The sequence below is a fragment of the Calonectris borealis genome, chromosome 3 (genome assembly GCF_964195595.1).
Source record: "Calonectris borealis chromosome 3, bCalBor7.hap1.2, whole genome shotgun sequence".
Classification (NCBI taxonomy): Eukaryota; Metazoa; Chordata; class Aves; order Procellariiformes; family Procellariidae; genus Calonectris; species Calonectris borealis.
This window is the reverse complement of record NC_134314.1, coordinates 124,114,124-124,132,447: the sequence shown is the minus strand read 5'-3', so window position 1 is coordinate 124,132,447 and position 18,324 is coordinate 124,114,124. Positions and strand designations below refer to the sequence as shown.

Below are 18,324 nucleotides of genomic sequence, written 5' to 3'. Positions count from 1 at the left end.
AGCCTCAGGCAGATCTTTTTATCTGCAAGGAATAAAGCAGATATGTCCAGATCCTCAGCCAGTATAAATCAATTTAATGCCCTTGGCCCATTATTTTTTCTCATGCAGTTTCTCTCGAGTGGGATTTAGGCTATGTTTAAGCATCTCCTTGTCTTCATGTATCCAGTTTGAAGCTTAGCAGAACAACCATTAGCCCCGGCTCTTGGAGAGCTTGCACCAGATGCCACCCTGGTCTCCAGTGCCTACAGAGTCGATGGAGTGAGGTTGTGAGTCTTTTGTCAAGTAGCCAAGCAAGACAATTGCTTTGAAGGGTCAGTGGAGAAATGTGAGCTCAAAAGGTGAAGGAGAAGGTGGTGGAGCTGAGTTCAGGTGACCCCAGATATAAGCAGCATGCACATGTGTGCCTCTCAGTTCATTGCAAGGCTGATGCAGTTTTATCCGATGTTTAGGCAGAACTTCACCCAAGGCAGCGGGTGCCCTGGGGGGCTGCTGAAGGTTTAGGCTTCTCGGCTTCCCTGCTTCCCAGCTGAATTGACTGGTCCTCTGGCAAAGTGGAGTATGTCTCCAGAAAATCTGGTTGCCATATGAAATCGGCAATGTTTTCCTCCCAAAATAAAACCAACAACTTCCACTTGCAGTTGGTTAGATTGACTAAGGGACGTAGAGTTGAAAATTATAACGTTCATAGAGATGCAGAGACTCCTCTGCCAAGATTCACGTCAAGAAGTGGGTAAGAGCAGTACGGGAGGCCGGCTCCCACTATTTTGGGGTTACTGGCAGAGCAGGGCCCTCTTCCCCTCCCGAGGGGACAGCTACGCTAGCCAGGAGCAGTGGTGGCACCAGGAGAGGAGGTGAGGATGGGGGGCACAAGGGCCATAGGTGCAGCGGTGCATAGGTGCCTGCCCTCCCTGGTGCCCAGGAGGAAACCTGACCAAATCCTTCTGGCAGCTCCCAGCCCCGTGGAGTCCCTCCGTGTCTCCCCCGAGCAGGACCCTGCCTTAAAGCCAGGGCAAACCCTCATGTATCCACAGGTGATTTCTTTGGGGATGGGGGTATCAAATCAAAGCAGGTTGGCCCTTCTGGCTGAGAAGGTCAGGTTACTGCAGTTCTCCCCCCTAACTTTTTCCTTTTTTATTTTAAGGGCGTGGTATATTTTGTAAGTTTTATGTTTATCAAGAAGTTGATTGTGTAAATAAAATTGCGGCCTTGTGTGCCAAATAGCTGGGTTATGATCTCCTGGAGGAGAGCCAAGGCGGTGTGTGGGAGCATGCCAGTGTTAATATGTTCACTTTGCTAAGAAATACGGCATGTGTGAAGCAGCGAGGGAGGACGCTCTTCCAGCCGTGGCGCTGGTTAACCCTTCCCTGGCACCATCGTCTCCATGCCTCTGCCGGGCTTCCCGGCACAATTTGTGCATTCACCGGCAGAAGGGGCTGAGGCTCTCATGGGCTTACCTGGAGCCTGGCTAAATCAACATGGGACTTCACAGGGCTCGGGATCCCACCCCAGTTCCCCTCCCGTGGCTGGAGCCTGGTGTTTTCTTCAGCTGGCGTGTGAAGGCTGCGTCGCCAAACCTCAAAGGGGCCTCCGAGAGAGGCCAGGTCAGGCACGTGCCTGGGGATGCCAGGGCAGGGAAAAGGGCCTTGGGCTAAATGAGAATAAACTCCCCGACTGTAATGACTTTATTCCCTATTTACTACTAAGTGCTATCCAAAGTTTACCCTATTTCTATCCTGCAGAGGCAGCCAGAGACTTTCTCCAGTGGCTGTTCGAATAGCAGCTGAATCACTGAATAGTTCGAGAGTTTTTTCTGCACGGGATGGTGCTGCGGAGGGGAAGCCTCATGTCACTGAAGGCAATGGGAGGATACTACCAGGCTTTGACAGTGCCAGAATTATGCTCTGGTTGCTTGTTTTGTTACTTTTTCCCTACAAATCATGCAGTCCCTGTCTTAGAGCAGCTCGTATCTCCTTCCTTAGGTCATTACATTCTGGAAGTATTTAAAACAAATGAATGCAGAAAATGTAACCTCTCGCTTTCCACCAAAAAGGAAATAATGAGTCGGCTACTTCTGCAGACAAAGCAAAAGTCCCGAGGATGCATGAAAGGACTTCATTTTGCCAAACAGCAGGGAGTAGAGTTAGCTGTGTTACAGTGGGGAGGGGGTGGGGAGCCTGTGTGCGGGGGGAATTCTTGCAACTCGGACAAAAATAGTGACTTCCATTATTTACCTACCTAAGCCGGAAACCTGCTTGCATTTCAGGCATTTATTGTAATTCTTCACATAGCTGGGGATGATAAGCCCCGCTAACTAGTCATTGCATGCTGACTGAAAATGATAGTTAATGTACACCGTCTACCCAAACAACTTTCTTCTTTAACCCTTTCAAACTTGCTAGATTTGGGGTTTTTTTCAGATAATATTGCTGCTGATCAGCCTCACCTCAACCCTCCGACTTCATAAAATTCAGTTTAGTGGAACTCTTTGATCGCAGTCTAATCTATATGGGAGACTTCTCAGAGCAGTTCACACGTCTAAGATACAATGACAGTTATGGCTCAAATTTCAAAGGAATCAAAGAGAGCCATTTGGCTGACTTCCACTACATGTCACTGAAATTTGGATGCATAACTCCTATGTGCTCCTTGAGTAGGCTGGATACTGTGGTTTGAGCCTATTAATGGTCCTGAGCCGTAGCCCATTGCAGTCGGTGGAATTCTTTTCTTTGTGCAGTATTTTATATTATCTAGGCCCAAATGCCGAGGAGGCGAAAGGGCTTTGCTTTCAGGGGAGCATAGGGGAGAGGGAGCGCCCACCTAAGGGTTAGAGTTTAGGCAAGGGGAGCTTACCTTTTCCGTCTGTGCTCGTGCACGTATCCATGTCTTCCTGCAGCCATCCCGTCTCACTGCAGCCCTCGTGGCTTTGCCGTGTGCAGGAGCGTGCTCGGCTGTCCCAGGCACCCCGTCCCATGTGGGCTGTCCTCTCGGCAGCGTGTAGCATGTGTTGCCTGGGCTGGTGTGCCCGTGGGCTTTGTATGGCACACCGAGCTCTAGACCTGAGGTCACCGCTGAAATGCCTGATGGAAACATTTACTAATTTCAATTTGTGGGGGAAGAGAGAGGAAGAGTTTGCAGTTGGGCTCCTGCCCAAAGCTGTGTGCACCGGGATGGTGCATCACATGACTCCCAGCAGGCTATTGTTCTGGGGATTTGGCAACGTCGAAGGTACAAGGTGCATATTGATGTTTGGTACCAACGTTATATAAACGCTACTTGCGCAAGCCTAGCAGCTGATTTTACAAGACGTGGGGAAAGATGCATCTTTTTCCAAGGGCAGGATTTAGCCCTAACTGCAATATCTTCCCAGCCATGATACAATAACAATACTTAGCAGGCATGTAGTTCTTAACATCATCAAAGCGATGTACAAGCAGCACCTAATTAATCCTCACAACACCCCTGTGAGGCAAGTATTACTATCCCCATTTCACAGATGGGGATGATGTGACTTTAGAAGGTCAAGTGACTTGTCCAGAGCTGAAGAGTCTGCAGTGGAGCTCATTAGTTCCTGGCTCACAGCCACTGCTCAATGTACTTGCCCAGCCTATTACTGTATTTTATTATGCAAATCCCCATGGAAATTAGAAGCCCAAAGCAACCCACAGATCTAAACATGGTGCCTTATATCTAAACGCTGGATCCATTTTGTTTGAAATCGGTTCCAGAGGCCTTCCAGTAATTTCACTGGCAATTCTGGATGGCAATCGAAAAAAACTGTCATGCCTGGAAGTCTCCAAGAAAAATGGAGGTCATGAAGATGTGTGTTGGTGGCTGTCCAGCTTTACCATTGTTTGCACAGGCTCTTCGGAGACCACCAAATAGTGCCAAGCTAGATAGGGTGTCACCGAGATCAGTAAAATGACAAAGAAAAGTTCAGCCTCAATTCCTGCAGGTGTATTGCAAGCAGTGAGTGGAGATCGGTCTGCCTAGTCCCTGGAAGACTCTTTGGCTATGAGGTTAAAGCTGGCTGAAGAGACAAGCCAGGAAAGCCAGCTAACTGCAGCGAACTGGGGTCTAATTCAGGCATAAAGGTTTTTTTGAGTATTGGCAAGCTTTGCTCAAAAGCTGATGTTGTCCATGCAAACTGGCACTATTTTGATGATTCAGAAAATAAGCCAAGCCCTATTTGGCTTGCACAACTGCAGTTCTTCTGGAAATTGCGAGGGATTTTACGTGTGCAAGGAAAGGAAAAGATATTCACCATATAACGTTGGATCAGGACTGGTTCTTGGCTCCATATTTCACGGACTGACAAGTGCACTGCTAGATTTCATGAAGGTGTCATCATGCCACTGAAAGTTATTTACGCTAAGTCACCCTCCAGGAACTGGGTCACAATTTTTTCTTTCAAGAGACTTGGCAGCGATCTCAAGGTTTACTAGAAGCTGAAGAGAGGATGCCTATGTGCAACGCCAAAACCAACTTAGATGCAAGGGGAACTGGGCCCTGTGCCACCGATCGGTGCGTGGCGTGTCGGGCTCCGAAGGCGATGGGATGGGACTTCACTCTTTGCAGCTCCAGCGGTTGCTGCTGGTTGCCTTTTGCACTCTGAACAGGTGTAAATGACTACCCAGAGGCAAAGCACGGCAGAATCGGGGCCAGATCTTCAGCTAGTGTCAATCAGTGCCTCGGCTTCAATGGGGCTGCATCAATTTGCCTTAGGAAAGGGTGTAATGTGGGAAACAGAGATAAGGGAACTCATGTTCTAGCACCCTATATCCTATATAATTGCTGAAGTAAGAGCACAGCCCAAAACGGGTTTGCCAGATGCTGGGGTGGTGCAGAATCAATCCCGTGTTTTACAGGCAGGTTTATACACCCAAACGGAGGAAGCCTGTGGCCAGAATGGGCTCACCTCCTGCTTGCTTCAGCAGCACAGCTTGGGTACCAACTGTTGGGAAGGACGTGGCTGTATAGACCTCAGCACAGAGCCCGTATAGGAGGCCTTACATTCTGGTTGCTGGGCTCTGCTCGGGCCATGCCTCCATATCTCCTCTGCTACTGTGACCCACGGTAGCTGGAGTGAAGCCAGCGCCGGTCTGTGAGCTGGAGCAACAATCAGACCTTTGTTTTGCCGGGCAGATGAATAGATAGATAACAGCAAGTTAATGGATGGCAGCCCCTTCCCCCCACAAATGTCAGTCCTATCACTCACCTCCTCCCCCAGCAAAACGAGGCCTCGGGGACAGAGAAAGACCGCAAAGACTAAAACTAACCCGTTGCTTTGGAACTCCTCAGTGAAAGGGGCTGATAAGAGAGAGCTGAGATCAGGAATCAGATTTCAGGGGTAACAAATGAATAACCAGAAAACGTAAAGATGCCGAAAGGGTTATCAGAAGAGAGTGAGATGGTGAGCACGTCCCAACAGTTTCTCTTTTGAAAAAAAAGAGGAAAGGTGTTTCTCTTGTAGCAGCTACAGACACAAAGAGCTGTTCAGACCACTCTGCACCCACCACGACCCTGGAAAGACGAAAGAGCGTCCCAGAGCTCTGGTGGAGGTTTGTAAGCTGTTAGTCAAGTACTGTTTCCATGCTGGCAGATTCCCGGGAGCTGTAAGCCCCACTGTTTCATGCTCTTGCTGGGAAGCGATCAGCATTGGAAAGACTCGGGGAGTAGACAGGGCTCATGCAGCAGGCTCTGGCTCAGGCTGGGCAATGTGGTTTCAATTTAGGAGCTCTCCTCTCAAAAGCCTCCATAAAAGCAGCCTGAATATAAAAGCCCATGTTCTTACAGCACAGAAGCATTGGGAAGACTGTCCCCACCTCTAGAGAGGAGTAAGATTCAGCAGTGGAGCCTTCACAAAAGCACTGCAAAGGTAAAGTTCACACCTCTGCAGACCTCACACAAAAGTTGTTGGAGCCACTGCGTGATGCAAGTAGTGTGTTTCCGATGCTGAGACGTGGGCCTTTCATATATTCTTTGCACAGGACAGATTATCAGGAGTCAGCAGTACAGTGGGAGAGAGGCATCAGGGAGCTTTTCCTCTTTTTGGGATGGTGAGGAAGGGGGAACCCACTTGCTATCTCTCACCCCAGTGGAGATTGCAGGGAGTTGTTTAACTTGGAGGAGGAAGGCAGACAGCTGTGGCAAGGTTGCAAGGTTACTCCAGCAAGCGCAGAGTTAGCAGGTTTCTGCCCATTACCTGGGTGATCTGGACGAAGCTATGAAAGAGGCTAAAAACAGGCAAGGAGGATCCTGGGATCTTATCCCTCCCGCCTGACATGGGGTGACCTGGGCTGGTTTTGATTCTGTCTTTAAAAATAAAGGTAAGCCTGAGGAAAGGGAGGAGAAGAGATCTGCCTTTGAGAATTTGTTTTCCCATTCCCAGTGGGTGAGCCTGTCTACTTACTCACTTGGGCACGTAGTAGTTAATACAATTTTCTTGATAATAATAGTTTGGGGGCTCTGAAAAGCCAGCAGGTGGGAGCCAGATAAACCAGTTGTGACGGTAAACATTGACAACTCCTCGGATGGCCCCAGCCATCTCCAGCAAGGCTGCGGCAGCCTCGGCTGTGGGGCTGGAGCCCCGTCTCCAGCTGCTCTCAGGGCCAGAGATCCCCCTTGAGGCAGCACCAGAGCAACATCGTCATCATCAGCCTCAACGGGTGTCCACTTGAGTGGTGACTAGGCTACGATTACGATGTTTTCCTTCTTTTGAAATTCTGGATTTGGAGCCTGCATCGATCCCTGAAGGTTTTACAACTTCAGCATTGCTGTTTTTGAGCGTCTCTGGGCAGACCCCGAGGCTAGCTGGTGCCATTGCAAGGGCAGGGGTTTTAAAAGCCATACTGGGTACCGTTGGGGAAGAGTTGGAATATTAGGCAATTTGCCTGGCAGCTACTCTAAGAACCATTTTTAGGCCTGGCTTACATGAAAAATTGCCTTGATTCAATTTTTTTGTTGGGAAATAATTCTATTAATTTTTTTACCACTGGTTATAGTGGGACAAGACCTCATGTGAATGCAGTTATTTTGGTGTCAAAGCGACTTACACCATACAACTTTTCTTTCTGGCGAGAGCTGTAGTGCTTTCACTATTCTAATATACTCAAAGATGCACTACCTTTGTATGTAGATGAGATGTTAATGGCAGAGACTTCATTGCAGCACAGTGAGGATGAGCAGGAAGGTAATTATAGTCTTGCTTTTTATTGTTCTTATATAATGCTACTGTGGATATTTTCCACCCCAACTGTGGCTCCCAGCCTGCCCAGTCTTACTTTCCATTACAGTGTGGATTTTGGATCCCACAGATTCAGGGACACATGGCAAGATGTCACAGAATGGCTCATTTTCCCCTGCGCCATGACCGTGGAGGTGCAGAGGCAGACCTGTGCTTGCGGATTTTGTCTGTGCGTGAAGCCAGGGATACTGTCCAGTTTTCTTTTCATCGTCAGTTTTCTACAACCAAGGAAGGACCTGACCCCAAAGCTGGATTCTTAAAGCAGCAGATTTTTAAGGATACTTGAAACCTGAACCTGGATTTCACCCCAAATCTTGTGAGCAGTGTTTGCGCTTATGATAATATCAGATCTGTACTATACGATCAGAAATCACGCAATAACTTTCAACTGTCCTGTGCAAGCATCTTCCCTTTGCAGAATACAACTACCGTGAGCCTAACACTTCTCTGGAAGAGCTGGGCTGTAGGTCAGTGTGCTTTTGTTGGGCCCTGTGTGTTTGCTGGCTGCGTGGCAGTGCTGGCTGAGCCTTGCAGGTGGGCTTAGCCGTGTGGGGACCTTGCCTCAACATCAGGGGAACTGTGCTTCTGGAAATCCCAAACTAACAGATTGATTCCTCAAGTCCTTTTACGTGAGATTTCCGAGCAGGGAAATCAAGGGTAGAAAACAAGATGTACAACAGCTTTTCTTAGGCGGTGCATTATTCCTCCCCAGTAGTTCTTGACAAGTTCTGCAAAATGACTTCATAAAACCTTTCCCTGAGGTGAGAGTATTCTTGCAACCTGGAGAAGCGGAAATCTCTACAAGAGCTCAGTAGGTCCTACAAGGCATTTCATGCCTGACTGAGTACTAGCAGAAACATTTAAGGAATATGAAAAAACCCATTCTTTAGGGTTTCGTCCCATGTCCAGCAAAGATACCATCAGGGATCTTACACCTGAACAATCCTTATGATTGCACATTTAGATCTTCTGTGATTCCTCAGGGAGATAACAAGAGATAATAGCACACATCCCATGAAGTAACTGGTAGGGCTATCAAACTTCTTGTCTCACCACCTCTGTGATGCTGGGTCACAAATCCTTTTGTTATATGCGTGTAGAAGAACTAGCATGTTGAAACCTGTTAGCACCACAATGACATTATTATTAGTATTACTCCTATTAACACCGCTACTGCTACTAATATGTTAATGAGTCATATCATTAATAGATTAAGAATGAATTATGTACTGAGGTAATGTATGTTACACTTTGATTTCAAGCGAAGGTCATTTGCAAATGTCATGCATGCCTTACTGTGGGGATGTATTTCCCTGCTTAGGAACTCTGGTGCTAGAGAAACATTTGGCATTGCTCCTGTTTTCCTAGAAGTTTTCCACAGAATTGCTGTTTGTTAAATGGTGCTCCTTATTTTGCTCTTGTTTTCGTTAATGAAATAAGAAAGGATCTAATTATATATTTTTTGAGGCCCAGAATTTCCCATTAGTTTTGAAAAGAACAAGGAAGAAAAGAAAAAATACGGGGCCAGTCCTCGAATGTGCTCTTTGAGGTAGTAGGTAAGAGACAGTGAAGCATGCCTCTTTCTGACTCCTGCAATTTCAGAGAAAATACCCGGAGAAGCTCCTTTAGCACGGTAATATCCATAGTCTACCTACCGTGACCTGGACAATGCTTCGGCAGCATGCGTCGCGCAAAGTAATATTCCTCAGTGTCAACAGAATGATATTTGATTTATATTTGCGGGTTTGAAATCTGATGCTGTGATTTAATTTTTGGAGGAACTGTGTTCCCTTCCAGGGGAAATTCTTGCTTAAGAAGGAAAGAAAGAAAGGAAGGAAGGGGGTGGGGGAAGAAAAAAAGAAAAGAGCGAGAATGATAGAGGTTACGATGGTATTACGTTACCGATTGGATAAACTGACAAAACAGCCTACTGTGACTCGGAGAGTTTAATTTTGTACATTTTGGCAACTTCTTAAAGCAGAAAATGAGAGCAGTACTGTCAACAGGGCTTTTGATATTTTTCGGTGTTTATACTAGAGATGAAAGTGCATTCTGAATTAGGGTGGAAGGCAGCAGGCCAGATTCTGACTTTGGCGACAAGAGGTGATAAACGCTGCAGATCTACCCCCCTGTAACAGCGGGTAGGAAATGGTTCTCCTGTTGCACAAGATGTTGTGAGATTTCAAGTTTTTTCCATTCCGCTCGAAAGACACAGGATCCGTAAAGGGTTTGTTTTTTTCTTATTACTGCAATAAACCAGTAGATAGCCAAGTCACTCGCTTGGCGTATGGGAGACCCAGCCTCATGTTCCTGCTCTTTCTGGTTCAGTGTTCTGGCCTCTGGGCTGCAGAATTGGTCTCGCTGTTACCAGCAAGTATTTTATGACTTACATCCAATATGAAATGACTCTAACAGGAAAGCAACATCCAAGAACGGCCTCTTGCCTGAGGGTTAAGATATCCCTCTTGGATTTAGGAGATCCAAGTTCAGCTCCCTGATCTGTATCAGGCCTTCAAATGTACGTCTTCTGCGCTCCAGCTGAATGCTGAAACCGTTGGCTGCTCTGGGCAGGTTTGTTTATGTGTGTTTCGACCAGAAGTTTCCTCCTGGACCAGAGAAACCTTTTCCCAGTGGAAATTTTGCTGAAGCTGATTATGTATAAACAACCAAAAAAACATGTTGGGGGAGATGACAAACGAGCAGAACCAATTCTCTGAACAAATATGGGTTAAGACATATGTTTGCCAGCGATTCAAATCGGTCTCTGTGCCATTGAGTCCTTTTGCTAAGATTTAATGGAAAGAGCTATAAATTGTGGTTATGATTAGCCAGCAAGAAAGGTATCTGTCAGGCAAGTTCTGCCACCCTTACTCATGTGCAGTATTTCATTTCACAGGTTGTCTCGGCTATTTTGCTGGACCGTCCCTGTAAGGCCGCTCTGCCCTGCTCCTCTCTGCCTCCAGCAGTGCTATTAAGGGAAGGAGGCAGTTGTGAATTCCCGCAGTCTTTGGTAAGGTACAACTTCCTTCCTTGCTCACAACTAATGAGAAGGGCTTCACCTCTTCTCCAAACCTTCTTGCCTGTTTATTTATAGAGGCCAGTATCCAGACAGTATGGGTAATGCTTCAAACCAGACTTGGACTTGGGATGTAGGCTGGTCCAGCTCAGCTGCACAGTAGAGTTTTTGTTGGGTGGAGGCATCTTAGTGTCCTGCTTGGGACATAATATCTTGCCTCTAAATAAATGGTCTGCCCTGCAGGGTAAGGTGATTCTCAACATGAGGGAGGCTGGTGGAACTGGGCTTACAAAAATATCTGAGCAGTGGAAGAAAATAACTGCTGTTTTCCAAGAAGATGCATTTTTCTATTTTAATTTTTTAAGGCTGTGATAAAATAAATGTTGTCTATGATGTAAAGCTGAAGGGTTGACCAGAACTTCCTTTGTGGTCAAGCTCTTTTTTTATTGATTGATTTTAAGTCCTCTAAATTTGTCAGGCTCACAAGTGCAGCGGTGACTTAAGTTATAAGAGAATGTTTGTGTCTTTAAGGAAAAATACAGCGACCCCTCCTCCCCCTTGCCCTTCTCAACCTTGCAAGGAAACCTACACTTGGCCAGAATATTTTTTCTCCCTCAGTGGAAAATGTTGATCAAATATTCAGAAAAAATAGCAATTTAAACCCCCAGACTCCTAAATCCCAAGAATCTTTAATGAGAAATTGCTGAATATGGAATAGTTGCATAATTTTGGCTGAAAATGCACATTGGCATTTTTTTGGTAGAAACTCAAAACTTTAAGAGAAATGTCTTGAAAAAATCACTTTTCTGTTGATAAAAAGATATTTTTTCAAGCATTTCTATGCAAGCTGTTCCGCAGTTGAGTTGGTTGAGCAAAGTCATAGCGACATGGCTGTGCCACTGAAAGGCGCATGAGTGACTTGCCGTACTAATTTTTTCTTCCTGAGCGAGAAATTGTTTCAGTTCAGCTTTTTGGTCATTCTTTACACCAGGACAGACATCAGGGTTTGGGCTGGGATCATTTGAGTGGTCAAGTCCAGTCTTGTCACACCGTACTGATGATGCTGCTGCTGTCAGGCCCTCAGGGTCTGGCATCAAGCTCTTTCTGCACTTTTGGGGCACATCTTTGCTTAGCTGGTTTTACTGGGGTAAAATTCCTCCTCTTATTACTCCCCACTGGCATACACTGCTTTACTGCTGACTTGGGTTTGTTCTACAAACAATGTGCAAGTGTTGTGTGTGGAGGTACAAAATACAAAATGACCAGGTGAGATGACCAGGTTATGGCAAGTCAGTGACCCGAACAGCAAAGCTCAGCTGAACTCTGTGTGGTGAGGTTACAAAGTACTCAGTCCTCAAATAATACAAAATTACTCATCTTCCTTCAAAATCCGTGCCTACTTATGTAGCTAGCTTTTGAATGTAGACATATATGGAATCTGGATATATGAAGTGAATTCCAGGGAAAAGAAAAACCAGCAATCTGACCATGGAAGAGCTTTACTAATCCATGTAAACCCTGCAGTGTTTCTCTTATTCCCTGGGCACGTTGGCTGCTTCTTTAGTGCAGTACTAGGTGGTTCTCAGGGTTTTCTGTGTTAGGGGTCTGATTCCTCTCCCATCTGACTGGGTCCTGCTTCTGGTTGAAGATTTAGAGAAGAGATGGATATTGACAATCAGCAAGACTGGAAAGAGAAAAGGTGGAGCCATGTTTTGATCAGTTGAATTTATTTACACCATTTAAGATGCGGACTTCTCTGCTTTGGTTTCCCTCAAGGAGAAGAGATAGAGAGAAGTTAAAGGAGCTCCTGTGTATGATTGCACAGTCAGTCAGCAGCAGAATCAGCCATGTAGATCGCCTGTGGGGGTATTTCTTCATGTTGGCTCAGTTTAGCTGTTGTTGAGGTCAGTTTTTCCAGTGATCTCTATTATGGGAGCTGAGGTTGGCCATTCCTCATCCACATCCCAGTTGGCGAGGGGCCCTTACGATGGCCAGGAGTACAGCTCCAGAGTAAACTTGATGCTCACAAGGTACACAAGGTAGTTTTCAGTGGCACTAGGGAAAACAGTTAACAGAAGGGGAAGAGATTTCTTTCCACAGACCTTTGTTTTAAAGGGTATTTTGGGGTGCGAGTTAACCTTTCCTTGGGTCTCTTGCCACTAGATGGGAACCTTTTTAAGTTGTCCTTTTTCTGAGAAGGGCTGAATCGTCCGCCCTAAAGCATCCCTTAATGCAATTAAAACCAGCAGTACTGCTTCACCAACACTGGGGCCTCCGATACTGGGAGGGGAAGCGGTGGCTCTTCTTTGAAGTCCCACCTACGTGAACATCAGTGGCAGGACTTCAAAGGGAAGCTGCTATTTCCTGTTGGAGCTCAGCCCTGGTGCTCAGCACTGCTAACAAAGCAGTCGGACTGGTTGTAAAGGCACTGATCCAGCAGAGAACTTAAGCACATGCTTAAGTCCCTCAGGACTTAACCGCATGGTCTTCTGGGTTGGGACTCAGCTCGTCTGGAGACTGGACTGACGGTCAGGGTTACATCTCCCAGGTCAAACTTTGAAGGGGAAGAGCCAGGTTAAAAAACCTTTCAGAAATGGCTTGATGGGTACTGCAAAGCTGGGCTCACCATTCATAACCCAATGACTTGGGGCACATGTGCAGCAGCAGAAAGTAGAAATACCACAAGCAATACTACTGAATTTAGCAAACAACTTGGAGACAGGCAACAGGCTGCAGTAACTATCAGCAAATGCTTGTAAATCATGAATTCAGAGCTAGCCTAAATCAGCATTGTTGAGTTCACTTCAGAGGAGCTGGCCAGGTGAGGATCTGACCCAATAAATAGAGTTGTAAAGATGGGAGTTTATTTGCAAACAGGTAAGAAATGCTGAAGGCACTTAGATCACTCAGCCCCAGCTTTTGCTGAGTAATATTTTATTTTGGTGTTAGTTCCTCTGTTGTCTGTGGAGCTATTTGCAGACTAACGGATGGCAGAATTGGGATGTAATTTTCTAGCAAGCATTATTTAGGTAATTCATGTAATTTGCACCAACATATTCTCTCAGTTTTTGTCCTCAGGCTACAGACAGACCTTGTGGTCGTGGTCTGCAGCTGATGCACAGGTACCACACTGCTAGCCCTGTTCTCAGCATCACGTCATCCCCTCTTCAGTAGCAGTGCAGCATGAGAGCTTCTCCCTCATCACAATCTACACGAAGCCCCATGCCTCATGTATAGCAATTAAAAGATGTCTGGGAGATGTTCCATGCTGGCAGCATGGGTGTTTGCAATTGGAAAGGCTGTCCTTCCTTGTGGAACAGATGTAGTGGATTGAACATGGTACTTTTGTAGGCTGTGGGAATAAACAGGTCACGAAGCCTGAGAAACCCCAGTAGTTTCCAGGTCCTGCTCTCTGAGGTCTTCCTGTACTTGGAGTAGCACAGCCTGCCAAACCCGATAGGAGACTGCAGTTTCCCTCCACCTTGCTGTTCTCCCTATGGGGGAACTCATTGCCTAGTTGCTAATCCCCCATCCCGAGGAAGTGAACCAAGAACAGTGTACTTCCTAGAGATTGTCGTCTGAGACAAACTGGAAACATCTTCATTTGGATTATGAAAATACCTATCAAACTGTTAGGACACTGGGTTTGGATGTCACCAGCAGACATCTGCCCAGCCATTCAGGTTCCCAGAAGAAACTTCTGACATATCTTCACTGTGCGGATGAGCACTGGGTAGTTAGTGCTGACCAAAGCAGCAAGACTTACTCAGTTCTGTGCTGACCTGCTCTGTTACGTGCCCGCAGGCACTGCCTAGAGAAAGTAAGGCCCCCACACCTCCGCTTCTTGGTTCAGGGGTAGGATGCTAGTACAGCGCTAATGTTACTGTTAGCGCTGCATGGTATGTCCTTGGCATGCTCCTTGTGGGCTCAGGTTGGTGTCTCCACTCTGTGATTTTGTGTGAAGGTCTGGTTTGGAAGTACCCACACACAAAGAGTAGACATGCTTTTCTTTGGATGGGTAGGTTGGATGGGGCAGTCGTTGACAAACAGCAGCGTGACTCATTGCTCACGCCTGGATGCTCTGCAAGGGGTTTTTGTTCCTGAAAGTGAGTGTGGTCACTTCACCTGAGAATGGAGCTGGTGACCTCAGAGTCTTGAAAAAGTTCAAACTCAGCTTTTCTACACCTTGAAAATTCACAAGAAGCAGCTGATGCGATTTCTTGGGAAGGAAGCCTTGTGTTGTGACTGAGGCATGGGACTAGTGTGCAAGAAAACCATTCGGTTCTTGGTGCTGACACAGGTGTCTTGGGTGGCCTTGAGCGGTCCATATGGTCTCTTTTTTCTTTGGTCTCCCACCTGTAAATTAGGCTAATAACTCCTTACCCATCTGGCTATTAGCCACTAAGTTCTTCAGGTAAGGGGTATATCTCATTGCATGTTGTACAGCTACTAGGTTTGCTCTTGAGCAGGATTCAGGATTCTCCTGTAAAATGGAGAAATAATATTAATAACCAATTGAGGATGGATTTTTGGAAGGATTTCTTCCAAAGGCTCTTTGGATTCAAAGAAGGTGCATTTTGTTAATCTTCTTCATTTGTGTGGTTTCTACCCATGGGTTAGTACTGAAAGGGTTTTATCCGATTCAGGGTGTACATGCAAATATTTCTATTTGAATAATACTGGAGAATAAATTTAGAAATGTTTAAAGAGGGTATGAATACCTCAATCTGCTAGGTGGAAAAATTACTACTTCTTGTGGGTAACCCAACCTGTTTAAGTTGCTAAAAACATACCTGACTTAAAAAAAAAAGAGAAGAAGGAATAGCTGAAAAGAGAGCTTTTTAAAAAAACAACTCTCTTCAGATTTCTAGTTTAATATTTCAGTATGCAACAGTATTTTCATAACTGCAGCTTTTTTGGGCAGAGGTGGGGGAAATTAGAATATATTAAAGAACTCTGGAAACCACTTTCTATTTGTAAAACATGTTGTGTGTGTATCATAACACCTACAGTACTTGTAGCTCTGCCAGATTGTGCATCGACTGCCAGAATTTTCCTCGCTAAATGACATTATACTACTTTGTGGGTATTGAAAACAAATATTTTGAGGGGAGGGAGCATTCTCATCCACAAACCGTTCGTCGTGCTTGCAATATTCAGTCACAGCGCTTTATTTGAAGGCTGCTGCGTTTTTCAGCTGCTTACCATAAGTCAAAGGATAGGTTTGATGAATGTTTGCGTGCTCTCCAACTGTTCATTGGTATGTATTTTTTGCAATATAGCAGCCCCTAGGGGCTCTGAAGGAGATGAGGGCCTTGGGATGCTGGGCACCGTACAAACATGTAGTAGAGGACGGTAGTGGAAATTGCAAACTATGGTGGTTATCTTCAGAAGCGCAGCCCCGGAGTAGTTTTTCTTGCACAAGGTGGTCTTGGGAGAGATGTGAGATTGCCCAGCTGGGCGGAGGGAGCAAGGTAGACGGTGCTAGCGTGAGGTATGGTTGGGTGAAGCCATGGAGCACTGCAACGAGGACTACTGGTATAGTATCTAGTGTCTGGTACTGGAGATGAAGGAGATGGGAGGGATGCATTGCTGGCTGGGCAGCCACCATCGCTGCTGAATCGGTCATGCAAAGGCTACAGCCTTTGAGATATGCAGATACACTGCAGATACCTCTAACCAACTGAGGTTACCAAGGGTCTCCCACACGCTTGTGGGTTTTGGGGGTGACACAGAGGCATTCCCTTGCCAACGTGAGATGAGCCCTGACAGATCCCACTGTATAAAAGCCTCCAGAAGAGGAGTGAGGAAGGAGAAAACAGGATTAGAGGCTGCTGAGGTCTCCTCGGTTCAGCCGCTGGAACAGCCTCCACTGGGCTTTTGCTGCTGCTTATGAAGTAAAGCTGCCTTAAGACTGCTCTAACTTGCACCCAGGGTTATGCCCCAACCGCAGCCCGGCGCAGAGCTGTTCCTGTGCCAAAGCCCGAGAGGAGCACGGAGCATTGCCCAATGCCCTTCAGTGCCCTGATGTCATCAGCACATTGTAAGCTGCATTTGCCAAGCACAGAAGTGGAGACATTTGCTGACATTATATATTATGTTTCAGTGGCACTCCTGGTTTTGTTTGGCATAAAAGCCGCGATTAAAATGTGAGCTAATTAGTAGTTAGTTATTAATATCTACTTGCTTTTTAATCATAATAGACAGTTGTGATCAGTTTTCACAGGCATAAAGAACTAGTGTCCAGCTAAAAACTGTAACGTGCTTTAATCCACAGCTGAGCAGTTTTCGGTGGCTGGAGAGACCTGTTGGTTTTTAGAATTTGTTATTAGAGATGGATGATTAAAATAGAAAGGAAATGGAAAGATATTTTGGATCCAGTTAGGAAAAAATGTTCAGGAATGGACTCTTTTGGTTTTTTTTACTCTCCTTCTAGAAATGATATTATCTGGGATGGATGGGGTTGCTCCAGAGGCTTCAGGGCACATTAAAGGGTAATAAGAAGGGCATGGGGTGAGAAAAAGGTTCCTGCTGGGTTAAAGAGAGACACATGATAGCTCATCTGGGAGCAGAGAGTCAGGTTTAATAATGTCCTTGCTAAATGCAGTTAATAATTGAGGTCAGGGCCCTGGGTGAGGGTAATAAGGGGATAGTCTCCCATGTGTGGAGTGATGGGGTAAGGACAAGCCGTTCAGAGTACACAAGTGATGCCGATAGCAGGCGCACAGCAGAGCTGGGCTGGGTCCCTTGGGACCATGATGGCAGCAGGTAGTTCACAAAGCACTGCTTTTTGTGTGTGTGTGTGTGTGTCTTTTCTTTTAAAATGCCTGATAATTGCATCGCTCGCAGAATAGGGGGGCAGCACAGAAGCAAGTGTGCTGGCTTAGCACAGTCAAAATGCTAACTGATCAGCTAGTAGGGATCTGGTTAAGACAACAGGCTTATCTTGCTCCATCTTGCTGATGTGGTAATGTATAGCTGGAATTAGGAACTAAAGGGCTATAAATGTTTCCATCAGAAGGATTGGTTTTAGGTATCTGAGGGTCGTTATGCATGCTGTACATCAGAGTCCCTCCCAAAAGCCAGCGCAGTCATCCTCAGAGCGCTCTGCGGAAGGCAGGATTACCTTTTCCTTGTTGTACAGATGAGAAACTGAACTATCAAATACCTGAGAGACTTGGCTAAAGTTGTACAGGGAATCTCTGTCAAAACAGAGTTAGGTTTTTACTCTGAACACTGGTTCAGAGTAAAAACATGCTGGCCAGTTTCCATACGGCGTTTATGCTCACATGGTCTCTGTTGCCACTGACACCAGCATATTCTCACAAAAATGTTGAAGGGAGAAGGGTTCATACCTACTACAAGAGACAAAATATGTGATGATCATGTTCAAGACATCATTTTTTGGGTTACAAATGAAACTGAACTGTTAAGAGTAGAATAAATGTTACTTTCTCGTTACATCTAGTTGTCATCAGTCTAAGAAGCCCAAACCACCTCTCTATCAAGGAGATGGTGAAGAATAGCCTTTATCTGAAAAACACAAACTTACGTGATGTGTTGCTCGCTTTGCATGGCCTGTACTTTGTGGCCCTGATCCTGCCACAAGGTGCGGGCGCAAGAATGCCCATTGGCTTTGGTGGGGCCGTGGGCTGCGTGCTGCAAGCCTGGTGCTTTCTCTGCGGCAGGATTTGAGCTACAGCTTTCTGGGACGAGGCACGCATCATTCCTGGCACAGCAGGGGAAAGCGAGCGCAACCCATCGCAGTTTCTTCCACCTCATGGCAAAGTTGGAGGGAGGATGGGAAAAAAACGCTCTCTGATTACAACTCATGTATGTGCTTTGGCAGAGAGAACACAGCGTAATTGTGGGCCAGAACTTTGCCATTAAGTGGTAAATCCTTGAAAACTGTAATTCTGCAGACTTTAGGCAAGGAAAAAGCATGTTTCTCAGGTTTGCACTGAGAGCTGGGAGGAATGGGAACATGTTGTCAGGGGGGAAGAGAGGCATTGCGGTGCTGCGTAGATCTGAGTTCAGCTCCAGGCACTTGCGTGGCTTCTGTTGC

General features: G+C 46.1%; 1 protein-coding gene across 1 annotated transcript in view; it reads left to right on the top strand.

Moving 5' to 3' along the window:
• Positions 1 to 18,324, top strand: part of BMP2 (bone morphogenetic protein 2) — a 204,717-nt gene that overhangs the window by 160,279 nt on the left and 26,114 nt on the right. Inside the window, exon 3 of the mRNA XM_075147733.1 lies at positions 10,140 to 10,253. The gene's annotated coding sequence lies outside the window, so the exon portion shown is untranslated. The remainder of the gene's footprint in view (positions 1 to 10,139; positions 10,254 to 18,324) is intronic.